The following is a 10,911-nucleotide window of genomic DNA, read 5'->3' as shown; positions in this document are numbered from 1 at the left end:
TATAGGCGGAATACCTTTAACCCCCCTTCCAGAAATGTTATGAGGAGACAATTACCCTGAATTTAAGTAAGACATAAAAATTTTCAATTACATAAACTCTTAAAAAGTTTTTTTATATAATTCTTTAAACAGGATTCTAGTCATCCCAATTTAAGTTTCTGAAGAGGTGTGATTTGGTTGCCGTATTTCCCTTAACAAAAAGAATTGAAAACATTCACCTTTACATGTCATAGAAGGGACAGTTGCCTAGAGCTTTCATTGCCTTGTTTTTCCTGGCTGCCACACTACCCACCTACATCTTGTATTTGCAGAAAGGGCTTCACCACCATGTACTCCCTAAAGCCACAGCATCAGCTTAGAGAGACCAGTCTCTATGACCACTGAAACTCATACTCTCCATCATTAAGAATTTCTCTGAGGGCTTTGGCCTTTGACTTTCTTGGTTTCCTTCCCCTTTCTTAATTTAACAGAATCTCTTGCTTGCTCACTGTGCACACCAACTATCCTGCAGCCCTCTCAGGGGTGGCTACCTTTTTCCCCACAGGCCTTGTATCACCGAGCCTGGAGGTAGGGTCAGCATCCTTCATTCTCCGTGTTGAAATGCCTCCTTTCCTCCCTCAAAAACCCCAGCTCTATTGAAGCCCAAATCATCAGATTTTACCCCCAGTGCCCTTCATCATTGTGGCCATCTGCCGAGTCATGCTCACTTCTCCTCATTTATTGAAGATTTGGGGCTCTGGATTAGTCTTCCTTTTTCAACACGACTTACATAATTATTCTTGGAATACACAGAGCTGGGCCAAGCAACAGTCTGTCCTCTCAGTTTCTGGAAATCCTTCACTCCACCCATCTTTCCTTCCATGATACTATTATTAATACCAAACAATCTCAATTTCATGGGTCCCCTCTGTATCTAGCCTCTACCTCCACACTTCCCAGCTCGCTAATTTCAGTATTGCCATTCCTGCCAATTCTCTGACCTTACTGGGATCTGGAATTCTTGATCCTTCCCCCTTTACATTGTCCAGCATGGCCCTCATGTCTTCACTCTTCCCCTTGCCTGACTTTGAACCCACAGTACAACAGATTTACTGAAATCTTTTGTAAACACCCTTAATATCTTGTACCTCTCTGATCCCATTATATTCACTAGGAAAAAAAAAAAAAGATCTTTCTATTACTATCTAAATATCTTCTGCCTTCACATGCACACTGAAGCAGCTAAACCAGGAGTTGGCAAACTACAGTCCTTGGACCAAAGGTGGACCACTCCCTGATTTTATAGTTTTATTGGAATATAGCCACATTCATTCACTTATGTATTGTCTGTTTCTGCTTTGACACCACAATGGCAGAGTTGAACAGTGTGACAGAAACCGTATGGTTCACAGAACCAAAAATGCTTTATTACCTGTCCCTTTACAGAAGAAATTTGCCAAATGCTGTGTCAAACCATTCTTTAAAACAATCCACAATAATGCTCAGTGGCCTCACTTTTGGTTTATGTCTTCAAAACGCAAGTCAATATCTAATTTTAACAGTCATGACTGCTACATTCCCTAATATATCTTACCAGTTCCCACTCTCACCTGATGACCTCACCTCAAAACAGAGACAGAAAACACATGCAATCAAAGAAGAGCAATTTCACCTTGCATCACTAAATTCATCTCCATCTCCTACATCACCTCTCTATCAACCTCTCTATCTTCTCCAATCATGCATTAATATTGCCCATCTTAAAAAGAATAATACAATTTCACTTGACCATGTATCCCCTTCTGGCTTCTGCTCATTTCTCTGCTTGCCTTCGTAGAAAAATTCCACACTCACTGTATCCACTTCCTGCCTCCCATTTTCTCCCCACTGCTTGGCAAAATGGCTTTTTATCAAGGCCCCTAAGACATTCATACTGCTAAACCCAGTGGTTTATGCTCAGTTCTTCTTGTATGAGGCATCTCAGCAGTGCTGCAGGAGCCCGATTTTGAAGTCTTTCTTGAAGGCTCATCTTCTCCTGGTTCCTGGGGCTCTACCCCTGGATTTCTTCCTCCATCAGTAACAGCTCCATCCTAGTGTCTTTGCAATCTCCTCATCCACTGACAGATCTCTAAGCATTAGTGAGCCCCCGAATTTTGCTCTTGGCCTTCTTGCTCTCTGTATCTCCCCTCTCAGCCTAAGTGAGCTCATCAAGTCTCATTGGTGTAAGTGCCTTCTCCAGGCCCTTAACTCCCCAACCTATCACTCCATCCTTGATTTCCACCTTGAGCCAGACATCCAACCATCAGACACTTTTACTTAGATGGCCATTAACCACCTTGAACTCACACTGGCCAAACATTAACTTCCACACCCACCCCCCTGTAGCTGCTCCTCCCCAATCCTTCCCTTTCAGAAAATGACAGGAGCACTCACTCAGTTCCTTGGGCCAAAAAACAAATAGTTATCCTTGTTCCTTTCTTCCACAATTCACATCCAAACCTCATATAAATCCAACTCGTTTAATGTCTACAATGTAGTAGGAATCACGTCACCGTTGACCATCTCTGTGGCTAGACGAAGCCACCAGTGCCTCCTATCTGGACTAAAGCAGCAGCCTAAGGCTTCCATGCTTGCTATTCTCCAGTCCAGTCCTCACATACGGCCAGAGTGGTCATCCTAAACTGTGAACCAGATTGCACCATCTCCTTGCTGAAAACTGTCCAGTAGCTTCTCATTGACATTAGAGTAAAACCAAACTCCTTAACATAGTCAAAAGGCCCCATGTTATTACATCCTTGCCTCTATCTCGAAATCCTTCCCTTCCCCTTGCGCCTCTGCTCTGTCCGCCAGCTAGTAGCCTTCCTTCCATCCTTCCAAGCTGCCCACTTCCTCTCATCAAGATCTTCTCGGAATGCTCCTCAGCTAGGTCTCCAAATAACTGTTTTCTTCTCAAATGTCACCCTTCAGAGAGACCCTCCTTGACAACCTGAGTTAAAATGGCCCCTTTCTCCAATTTCCATTATTTTTCTTCATAGCACTTACCAATTCCTCAGAACATGATTTATATGTGTGCATATATATATGTATATATATATATATATTTGTATTTGTTTGCATGTTTATTTTCTCACCAAATTAGTCACTGGATCCTAGAGGGCAGAGATTTGGCTATTCTTCTGCCTAACATCTAAACAAGCACCAAAAATAGAGTAAGCTCACAATAAATATATATCGTCTGACTGACAAATGTAATAAAATGTAAAGTTGGTTAATTTAATACCTAATCCTAAGGAAGTTACAATTTATAAGATTATTTTGTATTCAGGTAATGCTTGAACTTTCTAATTTTGTTGGCTCATATTGCAGCCTTGAAAAACCACTGATTCCTACTCTCTCAGGTAGTTAAGACTCAGGAAGAAAATCACATATTTAAAGTGACATTGACCCTTCATACACACATATTTATCCCGACCAGGTGCAAGCCCTCACAGGTACAGACACATTTAACACCCTTGAAAGCCAATTTTTCTCCTTGAGACACAGGGACTGTTTAGGAGAGGTACCAGTTTCCTTTAACAAATAGATCATATAATCACTGATTTGCTCAACATTTATCATTCTCCAGGCAGTGTGCTTCTCTAACCCAATATTCTTCTCCATATGATTTTTCTCCTACGTTTAAAACAAACACACACACAAAAAGTTATGTTTACAGAAATACACAGTCAATGATTTTAAAAGGTTTAAACCTCACCCCATCCTCATGTTAGTGGAGCTTTGGCTTGCTAAATCCATACGGAGGAGGAGCAATGAGACAAAAGGGATAGAGCTGTTACCCGAGGCCTCTTTCTGCCCAGGACAAACCCCATGGGGCTGAGAATCAGGGGTAAACCCTTATAAAGCTCTGCCTAAAACACAATGCTGCCATGTAAGGCTTCAGGGCCTGAGCTTCTCTGCTCCAGTCACTGGGCAAGGCCAAAATCCACCACACTGTTGAACAGGCCCCAAAGACTTAGAGATTACAGTGCCTCTTAGCCCTCACATGCGTTAGCTGCTCTGTGGTACCGCTTACTTTCTGGAAGGCATGGATGCGCACCCGCGCACACACACACACACACAAACACACACACGAAGCTCTACGCAACTTTCAGGGACCTTCAACTGCCATCTCTCCAGTTAGGAGCCTTTCACTCCAGAAAGCCTCAGCTCACACCAGAGTGAAGACAAACGGCACAGACTGTGCCACAGACTGTACCTGGGCAGGAATAAGCCAATCCTGCGCTACCCGTATCACCAGAAGTCTCAATACTCTTGGGACAAAACACACTGCCGTTTCATGAGCATTCCCAGAATCAGCCAATCACCCCCTAGTAATAACCTATCCCTCCGAGATAGTTAGATCAGACAGCCTGCCACTGAAGTCGGGGAATGTATTTTATAATCTCTTCTCTCTCTGACAGGCTCGGGGGCTGACTCCATTTTCCCAAAATGGCCACAAGCATGTCTTCTATCCCACCCGCTCCCCTTGCAGTGTGCTGTGGACACCTCTCCCCTCGTGAACTGAGGTCTGTGTTTCCTCTCCTTGAACGTGGACAGGTCTCTGTGACGGACTCCGCAAACGGAACACAGAGAACGTGATGCTGCGTGAGGCTAGGGTCGTCAAAGGCGATGCAGCTGGGTTTGGTTCTCTGGGAGCCCAGCCACCATGCTGTGAAGGAACAAGCAGTTGGGGGGCCGGGGAGGGGTCTACATAAAGAGGCCTGTGTGGAAAGGAACCCAGACCCCCAGCCCGAAGCCCAGCAGATGGTGATTCAGCAGCATCGGCTTCCCCCCACTAAACCCTCCTCAAGCTGCAAGCCCTCGAGCTGAATGGATTCTTGTCTTGAGCCACGACATGTAGGGCTGATTTGTTAGACAATGACAGTTAACCAAAGCAGGTGCTGTTGCTTCCCCCTTCAGGCACGTCCTCGCTACCACATAGTCAAGGTGGCGCCTTCTCTGTGTCCCTCTGTGGACCAGGTATGGGCATGCTTGACTCATTCACCTTACTCCGAATCAAAATGTTATTTGTCCTCTCAGGACACAAAACTTAGCTCTGCCCGCCTACTCGTTCCCACACCTGCCCTGCCTTCCATCCACTCGCCTCGCAGGAACCAACCATTGTCTACTCCCCTGTCCAAGTGGTTGTCAGGTATACATAAGAACCTGAAAGTCAGGCCACCCTCAGGGAAGACGAAAAGAAAAGGGATCGCCAAAATCTGAGGGACTCTGTGAGAGTTATAAATGGGGCGGGGGAGGGGGGCGCAAACTAAAACCCAGAGCCAGTCATCCAGTAATGCATCAGGGGCTGAGGACATCACAGAGAGTCAAAATGTGAGAACCTAAGTAGGGTTGCAAGCAGGAGTCAAGGGTCAAATGAAGTTGGGACATGTTTGCAAAGGTGGGGAGGCAGTGCAGTATTCTACAGGTAATCAGTCCGTGCGGAGTGACTCACAGTCGCAGTTGCCACTCCTGGCAACAATTATTAAGGTCAGTCTTCACAACTTCCTAGACCCAGTAACTTGATCACCAAAAGGAATGAGGTTAATCAGAAATGTGTTCTCAGTAAAATCATCTGTATCCTGGTAATCACACTTTCTCTACAGATGCTCTCAGGCCATTATTTGCTGTGTGTGTGTGTGTGTGTGTGTGTGTGTGTGTGTGTGTGTGTGTGACAAAGCAGATCCTATGTTAAGGGTCACCATTGGATAAAGCTATGTATAAGACAATAAACACTGACCTACCATCTCCAAATCATGGGCCATGACCAGCTGTGAGACTTTAAACATGTTACTGAATTTTTCTGAGCATCTGTATCCTACTTTATAAAATGGAGATGATAATCATGGTATTCATTCTCAAAGGGCTTTTTAAGATTAAATCAGATAACATAATTAAAGCATCAGGCACAAACTGAGGGTTTTAGAGGGGAAGGGGGTGGGGGGATGGGTTAGCCCAGTGATGGGTATTAAGGAGGGCACGTACTGCATGGAGCACTGGGTGTTATACGCAAACAATGAATCATGGAACACTACATCAAAAACTAATGATGTACTGTATGGTGACTAACATAATACAAAAAAGAAAAAAAAGAATATTCACAAAAGCATGACTTAAGAAAAAAAAACAAAAAAATTAAAGATATTATAGCAAGAAAAAAAAAAAGCATCAGGTACCTTTAGTTTGTGATTCGTAAATTCTGAATTCCCTCCTTGTTTCCCGTGTGCAAAATGTGGCAAGCCTGCCCAGGACTGCCAAACTAAGCCATTTGTCCTCATGCATTATTCAGAGCTTCACCCAGGCATGTCCCGACTCCTGGGGTTGATCCAATTAGTCACTCATAGGCTGTAGCTTTAGGGGTCTTGACACCATCCTAAGAGCTCTCATCAGAAATTCTCTCCTTTCCTCTTTTTCCCTGATAGCTACAATCTCATTTTATCGCCAAACAAAACCATATTCCCCTTCTTGGCTGGGTCTAAAGCAACCAGTTTGCCACAGAGCCTCTCAGAATATATCCCTGCAAAGCAATCCCACCCCAGAGTCAGGGCCTGACTGAACTTGATGACGGTGACATTCTTAATGAGAGTCAGACAGCAAGGCCTTCAGAGGGTCCGTCCCAGTGGAAAGCACAGCAGAAAACAGATTGGTTAATCTTCTATGTGGCTCCCAATTTTCCAAGCTTTAAAGCATAACAGAGCTAAAAACAGCCAATTTTTCTCATATTTTCACTTAGGCATCCTTATTTTTTTTTAAGATTTTATTTATCTATTTGACAGAGAGAGAGACAGCGAGAGAGGGAACACAAGCAAGGGGAGTGGGAGAGGGAGAAGCAGGCTTCCCGCCAAGCAGGGAGCCCGATGCGGGGCTCGAACCCAGGACACTGGGATCATGACCTGAGCCGAAGGCAGACGCTTAATGACTGAGCCACCCAGGTGCCCCTAGGCATCCTCCTTAAACCAGTTCCTTTCCACAAATGTCTCATCTTTAGGGACATATAGAGTGGGGAAGCCAGGGGACACCCTGGGACAATCTTGATCTTCTCTGTCTTCTGAATCTGCTTGCTGTATTCTGCAGGTCCTGGGGTGGGACCATCACAGGGCAGCTCTCCCTTTCAAAGTACAAATATGTCCTAAAGAAAACAGGATCGAAGTGTACTTTGTCCCTGGCAGTGTGCAGGACTCAAGCCTGTATCTTAATAATCTCTTTAACACCTGCCTCACATAGGAATAAAATTCAAAGGTCAGTGCAGATGGAGTTGTGCGTTCAGAGGAACTCTCTACTAGGGGAATGGATCCTGGATAAACAGCAACAGCTTGTGCTCCATACAGCAATGGTGAGAGCCACCAATAGTGAAGCTGCACAGGGTCATGAAAACAGCTGCCCTCTGGTGTAAGGTCCACCTGGGTTGAAATCCCAGCTCCTCTCGTGACTAGCTATGTGACCTTTAAAACTCAACATTGACATCAATAGAATGGAGAGGATATAAACTGGACTCTGAATTCTACAGAAGGAACTGCAACTCCAAACCACTAGGGGAGGCAGAACGGAAACACAGCCAGATCTTCAGGAAAAACAAGGACCCATGGGATGGGAGGGTCTGCAACAGGAAGATGGTTGTTCTCGAAGCCTAGGTTGCAATTTCACTTATCTCCCCAGTGAAGGTTTGATTTAGGAGAGAGACAAGGCCAGAGGAACTCTGTAAACTAACTGGAGTTGAACTTCTGGAGCAAAACTCAAGATAACAAAATTGTGAGCTCTTAGGCACGGTGATACCTAATTCCCAAGTCTATGTCCAGAGACCAACTGGTCTCAGCAAGAGGGCTTTAAGCTAGAAAACAAGAGAAATGGCTGCAGTGAACAGTGAACCTTGTCATGTACACACACACACACCACACACACACACACACACCACGACACAGGGCAGATCTGTTCTCTTACAACACAATTGCGGTACCCTTATCATTTCTGTTGCTGAACTCAGAGCACAAATAGAACTCAGAGCTTCAGCCATCTTTGAGAGTATTTTTCCAGTGTCCATAATCCTTAAATTCTAACCATAAAACCCCAATGCTTATAGGTCTTTTTACCATTCCTCTATATCAGTGTCCAGAAAAACTGGTTTGAAAGATAAACTTTATGATTACTATTTGGATTGCCATTGAGTGACCGGAGCCTTACAGGTACCCATTTCCAACTTGGAGAAGGAAGGAAAGGATCATCCATGTAGCCTTGACTCTGAGCTAGTGTCAAGTACTTCTTTGTTAATCTTTGAATTGTTTTAGTTATAGGTAGTCAAAACTGGTGTTTTCAGTAATCCCGCAGGGGAAAATTCAGCCTGAAAATCCAAGGGTGGAGAGCTAAGTGCTTTAAATGATGATTGGTCTAGGACCAAAAAGAAATGCCTAAATAGGCCCATAGAGGGCGCCTGGGTGGCTCAGTCGGTTAAGCGTCTGCCTTCGGCTCAGGTCATGATCCCAGGGTCCTGGGATCGAGTCCCACATCGGGCTCCCTGCTCGGCGGGAAGCCTGCTTCTCCCTCTCCCTCTCCCACTCCCCCTGCTTGTGTCCCCTCTCTCGCTGTGTCTCTCTCTGTCAAATAAATAAAATCTTTAAATAAATAAATAAATAAATAAATAAATAGGCCCATAGAAAAAGTGCCTGTACCGAGAGCAGCTAGGACTTTTCAATGATAACAGTGGTCATGATTTACTCAAATAAACTAATTGATTTGATCATAAACAATACTTACTGTTTTTGACATCCAACAAACAAAACACATAATGTATTAAGATAAATTAAAATAGTATGGGAACTATGCTTATGTGGCATCACCACGTCTTAACAGGAAGGAACTCAAATTGGGAACCAACAGATAGAAGAGTTTGTCCTACCTAAAAGATACTGAATCGGAGGGAGAAGTGGCAGATGGTGAAGGATGTGATCAGAACTTTCACCTTAGACTTTCTTCTGACCACCAAGTAAAAGAAATGGCTAATGAAGTGTAAATTACAGAAACTTGAGAGAAAATTATCCTATCATCTCATGGTAGCAAAGAAAGGAACAGTTGGGGAGATGAATGTAGGTACTAGATTTGGGAAGGGAGATGTCAGAAATTTAAGAGAAAGAGTGGCCAGGATTATAAATCATGTTGCTTTTTCAGGAAGGAAGTAATGCTCCAAAAAATGTGATTATATTTTACATTTGTAAATGACCCTGGTGAGAAAGAAAAGGTGGAGTGCTCCATTCAAACATCATGCTCGGGGTCCCTGTTAGGCAAGACAGAACCATGTCATGGCTAAGATCTTGGCCCTGCTGTTTGACCAACAACATTTGAACCCCGGCCCTACCCCCTTACAACAGAGATCTTGGGCCTATTAGCTAACATTTCAACATTACAATTGTCTCATCCATTAAAAAAGGATATATAATACCATTTTTTCTGTGCATTACTGTGATGATTGAATAAAATAATATATTTCAAGTGCCTGGCACTAGTAAAACACAATAGATATAGCTATGGTGATCTGTTCTGGCCAGCCTCCTTTCTAGGCAAAGAAGGCATAAAAGGATAAGCCTTGTTCCCTGTCCTTGAGCAACTGTCTGCTATTTTAAATAACGAAAACGCAATGGGTAACGATTAGCACAATGTAGCTATAGCTGCCTCAAACCCTCCCAGGAATTAGATGTGGAATAAGTTAATCATTTTGTCAGTCAACGAATCAAACTCAAGAAAACATTGGATCTGCCCACTGAGCAGTAACTAATTCAGATTATTAAAAAGAAAAACACTCAAAAGATGAATAGGAAAACATGATCAAGACTGATGAACAGAAACATGAAAAACAGGGAAGAGGGTGAGCTGTTGTTTGCAAAATGCTAATACTCTCATTAAGGCTTTCTCAGTTACTCTGGGAGCCTAGAAAAGTCCAAGGAAGGGAGAAACATAGAATTAACTGTGACTATGAATAGATGATGAAAAGTGGATTTGCTTCTCTCTGCTCTAAGAGCATGGCACTTGGACTGAGAAGAACAGAATTAACCTGCCATGAGAGAATAAAAGGCTTACATTTATTAGGTGATTGTAAAGGCACCCATGTTCTCTCAGTGTTTTCAAATCTCTTGGCCAACATATTGGAGCTTAAAGAACAAAGAGAATTTTCAAATGGAATCAACAAGCTTCTGTCAGTGATCTTTGGGAAACTAATATAAGATGGAAAGTTTCTCACAGACTGGAAATGGGCCAGTGCTATTCCAATTTTCAAGTAGCAGAATTCTGCAAACCACAGACAGGGGGCTTGGCAAAGACAGTATGCTGTCATAAATGTCATGAAAGAAAAAAAAACCTCAAAAAAGAAAAACATTCTTAAGGAAAAGGGGATAAATCAGTGTCCAGTGCAAGAATATGAGAGACTAGGGCTCATATTCCTTATGCCAAGTGCAATTCTAGATACTTTTATATACACAAGCTTATTTAATTTCCCAAGAGCCATAGGTATTATTCTGTCCACTTTTTATAGATGAGGGAACTGGTATACAGAGAGAAAGATTAAAGAATGAGGAATATTTGGCCCATTTTAAGGATGTTCAGGATTCCGCCCTTCAAGAATGAGCACCTGGCATTCTGGAAAAATAGAAACATCCCAAAGTTGGGGCGCCTGGGTGGCTCAGTTGGTTAAGCATCTGACTCATGGGATTTCGGCTCAGGTCATGGTCTCAGGGTCTTGAGATCAAGTCCCATGTGGGGTTCAGTGCTCAGGCAGAGTCTGCTTGGGATCCTCTCTCTCTGCCCCTCCCTTCCCTGCCCATGCACTCTCTCTCTCTCTAGAAGGAAGGAAGGAAGGAAGGAAGGAAGGAAGGAAGGAAGGAAGGAAGGAAGGAAGGAAGGAAGGAAGGA

Source organism: Neomonachus schauinslandi, chromosome 6 (genome assembly GCF_002201575.2).
Source record: "Neomonachus schauinslandi chromosome 6, ASM220157v2, whole genome shotgun sequence".
In the NCBI taxonomy this organism is placed as follows: Eukaryota; Metazoa; Chordata; class Mammalia; order Carnivora; family Phocidae; genus Neomonachus; species Neomonachus schauinslandi.
This window is presented reverse-complemented; position numbering follows the sequence as displayed.